We start from the raw sequence: 14,456 nt of genomic DNA, 5'->3' as shown, positions 1-14,456 counted from the left end.
ACACTTTTTTAAATAGAAATATTTGCGGCTGAACAGTGAGTGACACACTCAAACTGCTTTTTTTTTAGATACCAAAGGCCCAAAACTGGATAGTACAACGATTTGAGCCGTGGAACTGCGAAACCACACTGGGATGTCGGGCCTACACAAGACTATTTTCAACAGATATATTTTTGTGTCACAACAGTCAGGAGACACTACTGTTTTTCTTTACGGAAAAAACTACCAAAAGCTGAATAATAGAGATTTTTTACCGTGGGATGGCAAAACCACAGTTATTGTTTACTGGGGTATACCACACTTTTTTAAATAGAGATATTTGCGGCTGAACAGTGAGTGACACACTCAAACTGCTTTTTTTTAGATACCAAAGGCCCAAAACTGGATAGTACAGCGATTTGACCCGTGGAACTGCGAAACCACACTGGGATCTCGGGTCTACACAAAACTATTTTCAACAGATATATTTTTGTGTCACAGCAGTCAGGAGACACTACTGTTTTTCTTTACGGAAAAAACTACGAAAACCTGAATAATAGAGATTTTTTACCGTGGGATTGCAAAACCACAGTTATTGTTTACTGGGGTATACCACACTTTTTTAAATAGAGATATTTGCGGCTGAACAGTGAGCGACACACTCAAACTGCTTTTTTTTTAGATACCAAAGGCACAAAACTGGATAGTACAGCGATTTGACCCGTGGAACTGCGAAAACACACTGGGATGTCGGGCCTGCACAAGACTATTTTCAACAGATATATTTTTGTGTCACAACAGTCAGGAGACACTACTGTTTTTCTTTATGGAAAAAAACTACCAAAAGCTGAATAACAGAGATTTTTTACCGTGGGATAGCAAAACCACAGTTATTGTTTACTGGGGTATACCACACTTTTTTAAATAGAGATATTTGCGGCTGAACAGTGAGCGACACACTCAAACTGCTTTTTTTTTAGATAACAAAGGCCCAAATCTGGATAGTACAGCGATTTGACCCGTGGAACTGCGAAACCACACTGGGATCTCGGGCCTACACAAGACTATTTTCAACAGATATATTTTTGTGTCACAACAGTCAGGAGACACTACTGTTTTTCTTTACGGAAAAAACTACCAAAAGCTGAATAATAGAGATTTTTTACCATGGGATGGCATAACCACAGTTATTGTTTACTGGGTTATACCACACTTTTTTAAATAGAGATATTTGCGGCTGAACAGTCAGCGACACACTCAAACTGCTTTTTTTTTAGATACCAAAGGCCCAAAAGTGGATAGTACTGCGATTTGACCCGTGGAACTGCGAAACCACATTGGGATGTCGGGCCTACACAAGACTATTTTCAACAGATATATTTTTGTGTCAGAACAGTCAGGAGACACTACTGTTTTTCTTTATGGAAAAAACTACCAAAAGCTGAATAATAGAGATTTTTTACCGTGGGATGGCAAAACCACAGTTATTGTTTACTGGGGTATACAACACTTTTTTAAATTGAGATATTTGTGGCTAAACAGTGAGCGACACACTCAAACTGCTTTTTTTTTTAGATACCAAAGGCTCAAAACTGGATAGTACAGCGATTTGACCCGTGGCACTGCAAAACCACACTGGGATGTCGGGCCTACACAAGACTATTTTCAACAGATATATTTTTGTGTCACAACAGTGAGGAGACACTACTGTTTTTCTTTACGGAAAAAACTACCAAAAGCTGAATAATAGAGATTTTTTACCATGGGATGGCAAAACCACAGTTATTGTTTACTGGGGTATACCACACTTTTTTAAATAGAGATATTTGCGGCTGAACAGTGAGCGACACACTCAACCTGCTTTTTTTTTAGATACCAAAGGCCCAAAACTGGATAGTACAGCGATTTGACCCGTGGAACTGCGAAACCACACTGGGATCTCGGGCCTACACAAGACTATTTTCAACAGATATATTTTTGTGTCACAACAGTCAGGAGACACTACTGTTTTTCTTTACGGAAAAAACTACCAAAAGCTGAATAATAGAGATTTTTTACCGTGGGATGGCAAAACCACAGTTATTGTTTACTGGGGTATACCACACTTTTTTAAATAGAGATATTTGCGGCTGAAGAGTGAGTGACACACTCAAACTGCTTTTTTTTTAGATACCAAAGGCCCAAAACTGGATAGTACAGCGATTTGACCCGTGGAACTGCGAAACCACACTGGGATGTCGGGCCTACACAAGACTCTTTTCAACAGATATATTTTTGTGTCACAACAGTCAGGAGACACTACTGTTTTTCTTTACAGAAAAAACTACCAAAAGCTGAATAATAGAGATTTTTTACCATGGGATGGCAAAACCACAGTTATTGTTTACTGGGGTATACCACACTTTTTTAAATAGAGATATTTGCGGCTGAACAGTGAGCGACACACACAAACTGCTTTTTTTTTAGATACCAAAGGCCCAAAACTGGATAGTACAGTGATTTGACCGGTGGAACTGCGAAACCACACTGGGATGTCGGGCCTACACAAGACTATTTTCAACAGATATATTTTTGTGTCACACAGTCAGGAGACACTACTGTTTTTCTTTACGGAAAAAACTACCAAAAGCTGAATAATAGAGATTTTTTACCATGGGATGGCAAAACCACAGTTATTGTTTACTGGGGTATACAACACTTTTTAAATAGAGATATTTGCGGCTGAACAGTGAGCGACACGCTCAAACTGCTTTTTTTTTAGATACCAAAGGGATACCACACTGGGATGTCGGGCCTACACAAGACTATTTTCAACAGATATATTTTTGTGTCACAACAGTCAGGAGACACTACTGTTTTTCTTTACGGAAAAAACTACCAAAAGCTGAATAATAGAGATTTTTTACCGTGGGATGGCAAAACCACAGTTATTGTTTACTGGGGTATACCACACTTTTTTAAATAGAGATATTTGCGGCTGAACAGTGATCGACACACATATACTGCTTTTTTTTAAGATACCAAAGGCCCAAAACTGGATAGTACAGCGATTTGACTCGTGGAACTGCGAAACCACACTGGGATCTCGGGCCTACACAAGACTATTTTCAACAGATATATTTTTGTGTCACAACAGTCAGGAGACACTACTGTTTTTCTTTACGGAAAAAACTACCAAAAGCTGAATAATAGAGATTTTTTACCATGGGATGGCATAACCACAGTTATTGTTTACTGGGTTATACCACACTTTTTTAAATAGAGATATTTGCGGCTGAACAGTCAGCGACACACTCAAACTGCTTTTTTTTTAGATACCAAAGGCCCAAAAGTGGATAGTACTGCGATTTGACCCGTGGAACTGCGAAACCACATTGGGATGTCGGGCCTACACAAGACTATTTTCAACAGATATATTTTTGTGTCAGAACAGTCAGGAGACACTACTGTTTTTCTTTATGGAAAAAACTACCAAAAGCTGAATAATAGAGATTTTTTACCGTGGGATGGCAAAACCACAGTTATTGTTTACTGGGGTATACAACACTTTTTTAAATTGAGATATTTGTGGCTAAACAGTGAGCGACACACTCAAACTGCTTTTTTTTTTAGATACCAAAGGCTCAAAACTGGATAGTACAGCGATTTGACCCGTGGCACTGCAAAACCACACTGGGATGTCGGGCCTACACAAGACTATTTTCAACAGATATATTTTTGTGTCACAACAGTGAGGAGACACTACTGTTTTTCTTTACGGAAAAAACTACCAAAAGCTGAATAATAGAGATTTTTTACCGTGGGATGGCAAAACCACAGTTATTGTTTACTGGGGTATACCACACTTTTTTAAATAGAGATATTTGCGGCTGAACAGTGAGCGACACACTCAACCTGCTTTTTTTTTAGATACCAAAGGCCCAAAACTGGATAGTACAGCGATTTGACCCGTGGAACTGCGAAACCACACTGGGATCTCGGGCCTACACAAGACTATTTTCAACAGATATATTTTTGTGTCACAACAGTCAGGAGACACTACTGTTTTTCTTTACAGAAAAAACTACCAAAAGCTGAATAATAGAGATTTTTTACCGTGGGATGGCAAAACCACAGTTATTGTTTACTGGGGTATACCACACTTTTTTAAATAGAGATATTTGCGGCTGAACAGTGAGTGACACACTCAAAGTGCTTTTTTTTTAGATACCAAAGGCCCAAAACTGGATAGTACAGCGATTTGACCCGTGGAACTGCGAAACCACACTGGGATGTCGGGCCTACACAAGACTCTTTTCAACAGATATATTTTTTTGTCACAACATTCAGGAGACACTACTGTTTTTCTTTACAGAAAAAACTACCAAAAGCTGAATAATAGAGATTTTTTACCATGGGATGGCAAAACCACAGTTATTGTTTACTGGGGTATACCACACTTTTTTAAATAGAGATATTTGCGGCTGAACAGTGAGCGACACACACAAACTGCTTTTTTTTTAGATACCAAAGGCCCAAAACTGGATAGTACAGTGATTTGACCCGTGGAACTGCGAAACCACACTGGGATGTCGGGCCTACACAAGACTATTTTCAACAGATATATTTTTGTGTCACACAGTCAGGAGACACTACTGTTTTTCTTTACGGAAAAAACTACCAAAAGCTGAATAATAGAGATTTTTTACCATGGGATGGCAAAACCACAGTTATTGTTTACTGGGGTATACAACACTTTTTTAAATAGAGATATTTGCGGCTGAACAGTGAGCGACACGCTCAAACTGCTTTTTTTTTAGATACCAAAGGGATACCACACTGGGATGTCGGGCCTACACAAGACTATTTTCAACAGATATATTTTTGTGTCACAACAGTCAGGAGACACTACTGTTTTTCTTTATGGAAAAAAACTACCAAAAGCTGAATAACAGAGATTTTTTACCGTGGGATAGCAAAACCACAGTTATTGTTTACTGGGGTATACCACACTTTTTTAAATAGAGATATTTGCGGCTGAACAGTGAGCGACACACTCAAACTGCTTTTTTTTTAGATAACAAAGGCCCAAATCTGGATAGTACAGCGATTTGACCCGTGGAACTGCGAAACCACACTGGGATCTCGGGCCTACACAAGACTATTTTCAACAGATATATTTTTGTGTCACAACAGTCAGGAGACACTACTGTTTTACTTTACGGAAAAAACTACCAAAAGCTGAATAATAGAGATTTTTTACCATGGGATGGCATAACCACAGTTATTGTTTACTGGGTTATACCACACTTTTTTAAATAGAGATATTTGCGGCTGAACAGTCAGCGACACACTCAAACTGCTTTTTTTTTAGATACCAAAGGCCCAAAAGTGGATAGTACTGCGATTTGACCCGTGGAACTGCGAAACCACATTGGGATGTCGGGCCTACACAAGACTATTTTCAACAGATATATTTTTGTGTCAGAACAGTCAGGAGACACTACTGTTTTTCTTTATGGAAAAAACTACCAAAAGCTGAATAATAGAGATTTTTTACCGTGGGATGGCAAAACCACAGTTATTGTTTACTGGGGTATACAACACTTTTTTAAATTGAGATATTTGTGGCTAAACAGTGAGCGACACACTCAAACTGCTTTTTTTTTTAGATACCAAAGGCTCAAAACTGGATAGTACAGCGATTTGACCCGTGGCACTGCAAAACCACACTGGGATGTCGGGCCTACACAAGACTATTTTCAACAGATATATTTTTGTGTCACAACAGTGAGGAGACACTACTGTTTTTCTTTACGGAAAAAACTACCAAAAGCTGAATAATAGAGATTTTTTACCGTGGGATGGCAAAACCACAGTTATTGTTTACTGGGGTATACCACACTTTTTTAAATAGAGATATTTGCGGCTGAACAGTGAGCGACACACTCAACCTGCTTTTTTTTTAGATACCAAAGGCCCAAAACTGGATAGTACAGCGATTTGACCCGTGGAACTGCGAAACCACACTGGGATCTCGGGCCTACACAAGACTATTTTCAACAGATATATTTTTGTGTCACAACAGTCAGGAGACACTACTGTTTTTCTTTACGGAAAAAACTACCAAAAGCTGAATAATAGAGATTTTTTACCGTGGGATGGCAAAACCACAGTTATTGTTTACTGGGGTATACCACACTTTTTTAAATAGAGATATTTGCGGCTGAAGAGTGAGTGACACACTCAAACTGCTTTTTTTTTAGATACCAAAGGCCCAAAACTGGATAGTACAGCGATTTGACCCGTGGAACTGCGAAACCACACTGGGATGTCGGGCCTACACAAGACTCTTTTCAACAGATATATTTTTGTGTCACAACAGTCAGGAGACACTACTGTTTTTCTTTACAGAAAAAACTACCAAAAGCTGAATAATAGAGATTTTTTACCATGGGATGGCAAAACCACAGTTATTGTTTACTGGGGTATACCACACTTTTTTAAATAGAGATATTTGCGGCTGAACAGTGAGCGACACACACAAACTGCTTTTTTTTTAGATACCAAAGGCCCAAAACTGGATAGTACAGTGATTTGACCGGTGGAACTGCGAAACCACACTGGGATGTCGGGCCTACACAAGACTATTTTCAACAGATATATTTTTGTGTCACACAGTCAGGAGACACTACTGTTTTTCTTTACGGAAAAAACTACCAAAAGCTGAATAATAGAGATTTTTTACCATGGGATGGCAAAACCACAGTTATTGTTTACTGGGGTATACAACACTTTTTAAATAGAGATATTTGCGGCTGAACAGTGAGCGACACGCTCAAACTGCTTTTTTTTTAGATACCAAAGGGATACCACACTGGGATGTCGGGCCTACACAAGACTATTTTCAACAGATATATTTTTGTGTCACAACAGTCAGGAGACACTACTGTTTTTCTTTACGGAAAAAACTACCAAAAGCTGAATAATAGAGATTTTTTACCGTGGGATGGCAAAACCACAGTTATTGTTTACTGGGGTATACCACACTTTTTTAAATAGAGATATTTGCGGCTGAACAGTGATCGACACACATATACTGCTTTTTTTTAAGATACCAAAGGCCCAAAACTGGATAGTACAGCGATTTGACTCGTGGAACTGCGAAACCACACTGGGATCTCGGGCCTACACAAGACTATTTTCAACAGATATATTTTTGTGTCACAACAGTCAGGAGACACTACTGTTTTTCTTTACGGAAAAAACTACCAAAAGCTGAATAATAGAGATTTTTTACCATGGGATGGCATAACCACAGTTATTGTTTACTGGGTTATACCACACTTTTTTAAATAGAGATATTTGCGGCTGAACAGTCAGCGACACACTCAAACTGCTTTTTTTTTAGATACCAAAGGCCCAAAAGTGGATAGTACTGCGATTTGACCCGTGGAACTGCGAAACCACATTGGGATGTCGGGCCTACACAAGACTATTTTCAACAGATATATTTTTGTGTCAGAACAGTCAGGAGACACTACTGTTTTTCTTTATGGAAAAAACTACCAAAATCTGAATAATAGAGATTTTTTACCGTGGGATGGCAAAACCACAGTTATTGTTTACTGGGGTATACAACACTTTTTTAAATTGAGATATTTGTGGCTAAACAGTGAGCGACACACTCAAACTGCTTTTTTTTTTAGATACCAAAGGCTCAAAACTGGATAGTACAGCGATTTGACCCGTGGCACTGCAAAACCACACTGGGATGTCGGGCCTACACAAGACTATTTTCAACAGATATATTTTTGTGTCACAACAGTGAGGAGACACTACTGTTTTTCTTTACGGAAAAAACTACCAAAAGCTGAATAATAGAGATTTTTTACCGTGGGATGGCAAAACCACAGTTATTGTTTACTGGGGTATACCACACTTTTTTAAATAGAGATATTTGCGGCTGAACAGTGAGCGACACACTCAACCTGCTTTTTTTTTAGATACCAAAGGCCCAAAACTGGATAGTACAGCGATTTGACCCGTGGAACTGCGAAACCACACTGGGATCTCGGGCCTACACAAGACTATTTTCAACAGATATATTTTTGTGTCACAACAGTCAGGAGACACTACTGTTTTTCTTTACAGAAAAAACTACCAAAAGCTGAATAATAGAGATTTTTTACCGTGGGATGGCAAAACCACAGTTATTGTTTACTGGGGTATACCACACTTTTTTAAATAGAGATATTTGCGGCTGAACAGTGAGTGACACACTCAAAGTGCTTTTTTTTTAGATACCAAAGGCCCAAAACTGGATAGTACAGCGATTTGACCCGTGGAACTGCGAAACCACACTGGGATGTCGGGCCTACACAAGACTCTTTTCAACAGATATATTTTTTTGTCACAACATTCAGGAGACACTACTGTTTTTCTTTACAGAAAAAACTACCAAAAGCTGAATAATAGAGATTTTTTACCATGGGATGGCAAAACCACAGTTATTGTTTACTGGGGTATACCACACTTTTTTAAATAGAGATATTTGCGGCTGAACAGTGAGCGACACACACAAACTGCTTTTTTTTTAGATACCAAAGGCCCAAAACTGGATAGTACAGTGATTTGACCCGTGGAACTGCGAAACCACACTGGGATGTCGGGCCTACACAAGACTATTTTCAACAGATATATTTTTGTGTCACACAGTCAGGAGACACTACTGTTTTTCTTTACGGAAAAAACTACCAAAAGCTGAATAATAGAGATTTTTTACCATGGGATGGCAAAACCACAGTTATTGTTTACTGGGGTATACAACACTTTTTTAAATAGAGATATTTGCGGCTGAACAGTGAGCGACACGCTCAAACTGCTTTTTTTTTAGATACCAAAGGGATACCACACTGGGATGTCGGGCCTACACAAGACTATTTTCAACAGATATATTTTTGTGTCACAACAGTCAGGAGACACTACTGTTTTTCTTTACGGAAAAAACTGCCAAAAGCTGAATAATAGAGATTTTTTACCGTGGGATTTCAAAACCACAGTTATTGTTTACTGGGGTATACTACACTTTTTAAATATAGATATTTGCGGCTGAACAGTGAGCGACACACTCAACTGCTTTTTTTTTAGATACCAAAGGCCCAAAACTGGATAGTACAGCGATTTGACCCGTGGAACTGCGAAACCACACTGGGATGTCGGGCCTACACAAGACTATTTTCAACAGATATATTTTTGTGTCACAACAGTCAGGAGACACTACTGTTTTTCTTTACGGAAAAAACTACCAAAAGCTGAATAATAGAGATTTTTTACGAGGGGATGGCAAAACCACAGTTATTGTTTACTGGGATATACCACACTTTTTTAAATAGAGATATTTGCGGCTGAACAGTGAGCGACACACTCAAACTGCTTTTTTTTTTAGATACCAAAGGCCCAAAACTGGATAGTACAGCGATTTGACCCGTGGAACTGCGAAACCACACTGGGATGTCGGGCCTACACAAGACTATTTTCAACAGATATATTTTTGTGTCACAACAGTCAGGAGACACTACTGTTTTTCTTTACGGAAAAAACTACCAAAAGCTGAATAATAGAGATTTTTTACCGTGGGATGGCAAAACCACAGTTAATGCTTACTGGGGTATACCACACTTTTTTAAATAGAGATATTTGCGGCTGAACAGTGAGCGACACACTCAAACTGCTTTTTTTTTAGTTACCAAAGGCCTAAAACTGGATAGTACAGCGATTTGACCCGTGGAACTGCGAAACCACACTGGGATGTCGGGCCTACACAAGACTATTTTCAACAGATATATTTTTGTGTCACAACAGTCAGGAGACACTACTGTTTTTCTTTACGGAAAAAACTACCAAAAGCTGAATAATAGAGTTTTTTTACCGTGGGATGGCAAAACCACAGTTATTGTTTACTGGGGTATACCACACTTTTTTAAATAGAGATATTTGCAGCAGAACAGTGAGCGACACACTCAAACTGCTTTTTTTTTAGATACCAAAGGCCCAAAACTGGATAGTACAGCGATTTGACCCGTGGAACTGCGAAACCACACTGGGATCTCGGGCCTACACAAGACTATTTTCAACAGATATATTTTTGTGTCACAACAGTCAGGAGACACTACTGTTTTTCTTTACGGAAAAAACTACCAAAACCTGAATAATAGAGATTTTTTACCGTGGGATGGCAAAACCACAGTTATTGTTTACTGGGGTATACCACACTTTTTTAAATAGAGATATTTGCGGCTGAACAGTGAGTGACACACTCAATCTGCTTTTTTTTTAGATACTAAAGGCCCAAAACTGGATAGTACAGCGATTTGACCCGTGGAACTGCGAAACCACACTGGGATGTCGGTCCTACACAAGACTATTTTCAACAGATATATTTTTGTGTCACAACAGTCAGGAGACATTACTGTTTTTCTTTACGGAAAAAACTACCAAAAGCTGAATAATAGAGATTTTTTACCGTGGGATGGCAAAACCACAGTTATTGTTTACTGGGGTATACCACACTTTTTTAATTAGAGATATTTGCGGCTGAACAGTGAGCGACACACTCAAACTGCTTTTTTTTTAGATACCAAAGGCACAAAACTGGATAGTACAGCGATTTGACCCGTGGAACTGCGAAAACACACTGGGATGTCGGGCCTGCACAAGACTATTTTCAACAGATATATTTTTGTGTCACAACAGTCAGGAGACACTACTGTTTTTCTTTACGGAAAAAACTACCAAAACCTGAATAATAGAGATTTTTTACCGTGGGATGGCAAAACCACAGTTATTGTTTACTGGGATATACCACACTTTTTTAAATAGAGATATTTGCGGCTGAACAGTGAGCGACACGCTCAAACTGCTTTTTTTTTAGATACCAAAGGCCCAAAACTGGATAGTACAGCGATTTGACCCGTGGAACTGCGAAACCACATTGGGATGTCGGGCCTACACAAGACTATTTTCAACAGATATATTTTTGTGTCACAACAGTCAGGAGACACTACTGTTTTTCTTTACAGAAAAAACTACCAAAAGCTGAATAATAGAGATTTTTTACCATGGGATGGCAAAACCACAGTTATTGTTTACTGGGGTATACCACACTTTTTTAAATAGAGATATTTGCGGCTGAACAGTCAGAGACACACTCAAACTGCTTTTTTTTTAGATACCAAAGGCCCAAAACTGGATAGTACAGCGATTTGACCCGTGGAACTGCGAAACCACACTGGGATGTCGGACCTACACAAGACTATTTTCAACAGATATATTTTTGTGTCACAACAGTCAGGAGACAATACTGTTTTTCTTTACGGAAAAAACTACCAAAAGCTGAATAATAGAGATTTTTTACCGTGGGATGGCAAAACCACAGTTATTGTTTACTGGGGTATACCACACTTTTTTAAATAGAGATATTTGCGGCTGAACAGTGAGCGACACACTCAAACTGCTTTTTTTTTAGATACCAAAGGCCCAAAACTGGATAGTACAGTGATTTGACCCATGGAACTGCGAAACCACACTGGAATGTCGGGCCTACACAAGACTATTTTCAACAGATATATTTTTGTGTCACAACAGTCAGGAGACACTACTGTTTTTCTTTACGGAAAAAACTACCAAAAGCTGAATAATAGAGATTTTTTACCGTGGGATGGCAAAACCACAGTTATTGTTTACTGGGGTATACTACACTTTTTTAAATAGAGATATTTGCGGCTGAACAGTGAGCGACACGCTCAAACTGCTTTTTTTTTAGATACCAAAGGCCCAAAACTGGATAGTACAGCGATTTGACCCGTGGAACTGCGAAACCACACTGGGATGTCGGGCCTACACAAGACTATTTTCAACAGATATATTTTTGTGTCACAACAGTCAGGAGACACTACTGTTTTTCTTTACGGAAAAAACTACCAAAAGCTGAATAATAGAGATTTTTTACCGTGGGATGGCAAAACCACAGTTATTGTTTACTGGGTTATACCACACTTTTTTAAATAGAGATATTTGCGGCTGAACAGTGAGCGACACACTCAAACTGTTTTTTTTTTAGATACCAAAGGCACAAAACTGGATAGTACAGCGATTTGACCCGTGGAACTGCGAAACCACACTGGGATGTCGGGCCTACACAAGACTATTTTCAACAGATATATTTTTGTGTCACAACAGTCAGGAGACACTACTGTTTTTCTTTACGGAAAAAACTACCAAAAGCTGAATAATAGAGATTTTTTACCGTGGGATGGCAAAACCACAGTTATTGTTTACTGGGGTATACCACACTTTTTTAAATAGAGATATTTGCGGCAGAACAGTGAGCGACACTCTCAAACTGCTTTTTTTTTAGATACCAAAGGCCCAAAACTGGATAGTACAGCGATTTGACCCGTGGAACTGCGAAACCACACTGGGATCTCGGGCCTACACAAGACTATTTTCAACAGATATATTTTTGTGTCACAACAGTCAGGAGACACTACTGTTTTTCTTTACGGAAAAAACTACCAAAAGCTGAATAATAGAGATTTTTTACCGTGGGATGGCAAAACCACAGTTAATGCTTACTGGGGTATACCACACTTTTTTAAATAGAGATATTTGCGGCTGAACAGTGAGCGACACACTCAAACTGCTTTTTTTTTAGTTACCAAAGGCCTAAAACTGGATAGCACAGCGATTTGACCCGTGGAACTGCGAAACCACACTGGGATGTCGGGCCTACACAAGACTATTTTCAACAGATATATTTTTGTGTCACAACAGTCAGGAGACACTACTGTTTTTCTTTACGGAAAAAACTACCAAAAGCTGAATAATAGAGATTTTTTACCGTGGGATGGCAAAACCACAGTTATTGTTTACTGGGGTATACCACACTTTTTTAAATAGAGATATTTGCGGCAGAACAGTGAGCGACACACTCAAACTGCTTTTTTTTTAGATACCAAAGGCCCAAAACTGGATAGTACAGCGATTTGACCCGTGGAACTGCGAAACCACACTGGGATCTCGGGCCTACACAAGACTATTTTCAACAGATATATTTTTGTGTCACAACAGTCAGGAGACACTACTGTTTTTCTTTACGGAAAAAACTACCAAAACCTGAATAATAGAGATTTTTTACCGTGGGATGGCAAAACCACAGTTATTGTTTACTGGGGTATACCACACTTTTTTAAATAGAGATATTTGCGGCTGAAAAGTGAGTGACACACTCAAACTGCTTTTTTTTTAGATACCAAAGGCCCAAAACTGGATAGTACAGCGATTTGACCCGTGGAACTGCGAAATCACACTGGGATGTCGGGCCTACACAAGACTATTTTCAACAGATATATTTTTGTGTCACAACAGTCAGGAGACACTACTGTTTTTCTTTACGGAAAAAACTACCAAAAGCTGAATAATAGAGATTTTTTACCGTGGGATGGCAAAACCACAGTTATTGTTTACTGGGGTATACCACACTTTTTTAAATACAGATATTTGCGGCTGAACAGTGAGCGACACACTCAAACTGCTTTTTTTTTTAGATACCAAAGGCCCAAAACTGGATAGTACAGCGATTTGACCCGTGGAACTGCGAAACCACACTGGGATGTCGGGCCTACACAAGACTATTTTCAACAGATATATTTTTGTGTCACAACAGTCAGGAGACACTACTGTTTTTCTTTATGGAAAAAACTACCAAAAGCTGAATAATAGAGATTTTTTACCGTGGGATGGCAAAACCACAGTTAATGCTTACTGGGGTATACCACACTTTTTTAAATAGAGATATTTGAGGCTGAACAGTGAGCAACACACTCAAACTGCTTTTTTTTTAGTTACCAAAGGCCTAAAACTGGATAGTACAGCGATTTGACCCGTGGAACTGCGAAACCACACTGGGATGTCGGGCCTACACAAGACTATTTTCAACAGATATATTTTTGTGTCACAACAGTCAGGAGACACTACTGTTTTTCTTTACGGAAAAAACTACCAAAAGCTGAATAATAGAGATTTTTTACCGTGGGATGGCAAAACCACAGTTATTGTTTACTGGGGTATACCACACATTTTTAAATAGAGATATTTGCGGCAGAACAGTGAGCGACACACTCAAACTGCTTTTTTTTTAGACACCAAAGGCCCAAAACTGGATAGTACAGCGATTTGACCCGTGGAACTGCGAAACCACACTGGGATCTCGGGCCTACACAAGACTATTTTCAACAGATATATTTTTGTGTCACAACAGTCAGGAGACATTACAGTTTTTCTTTACGGAAAAAACTACCAAAACCTGAATAATAGAGATTTTTTACCGTGGGATGGCAAAACCACAGTTATTGTTTACTGGGGTATACCACACTTTTTTAAATAGAGATATTTGCGGCTGAACAGTGAGCGACACACTCAAACTGCTTTTTTTTTAG

The sequence above is a fragment of the Phyllobates terribilis genome, unplaced genomic scaffold (assembly GCF_046119375.1).
Source record: "Phyllobates terribilis strain yellow unplaced genomic scaffold, ASM4611937v1 Scaffold_11__3_contigs__length_659146591, whole genome shotgun sequence".
In the NCBI taxonomy this organism is placed as follows: Eukaryota; Metazoa; Chordata; class Amphibia; order Anura; family Dendrobatidae; genus Phyllobates; species Phyllobates terribilis.
Note: the sequence above shows the minus strand (reverse complement) of the source record.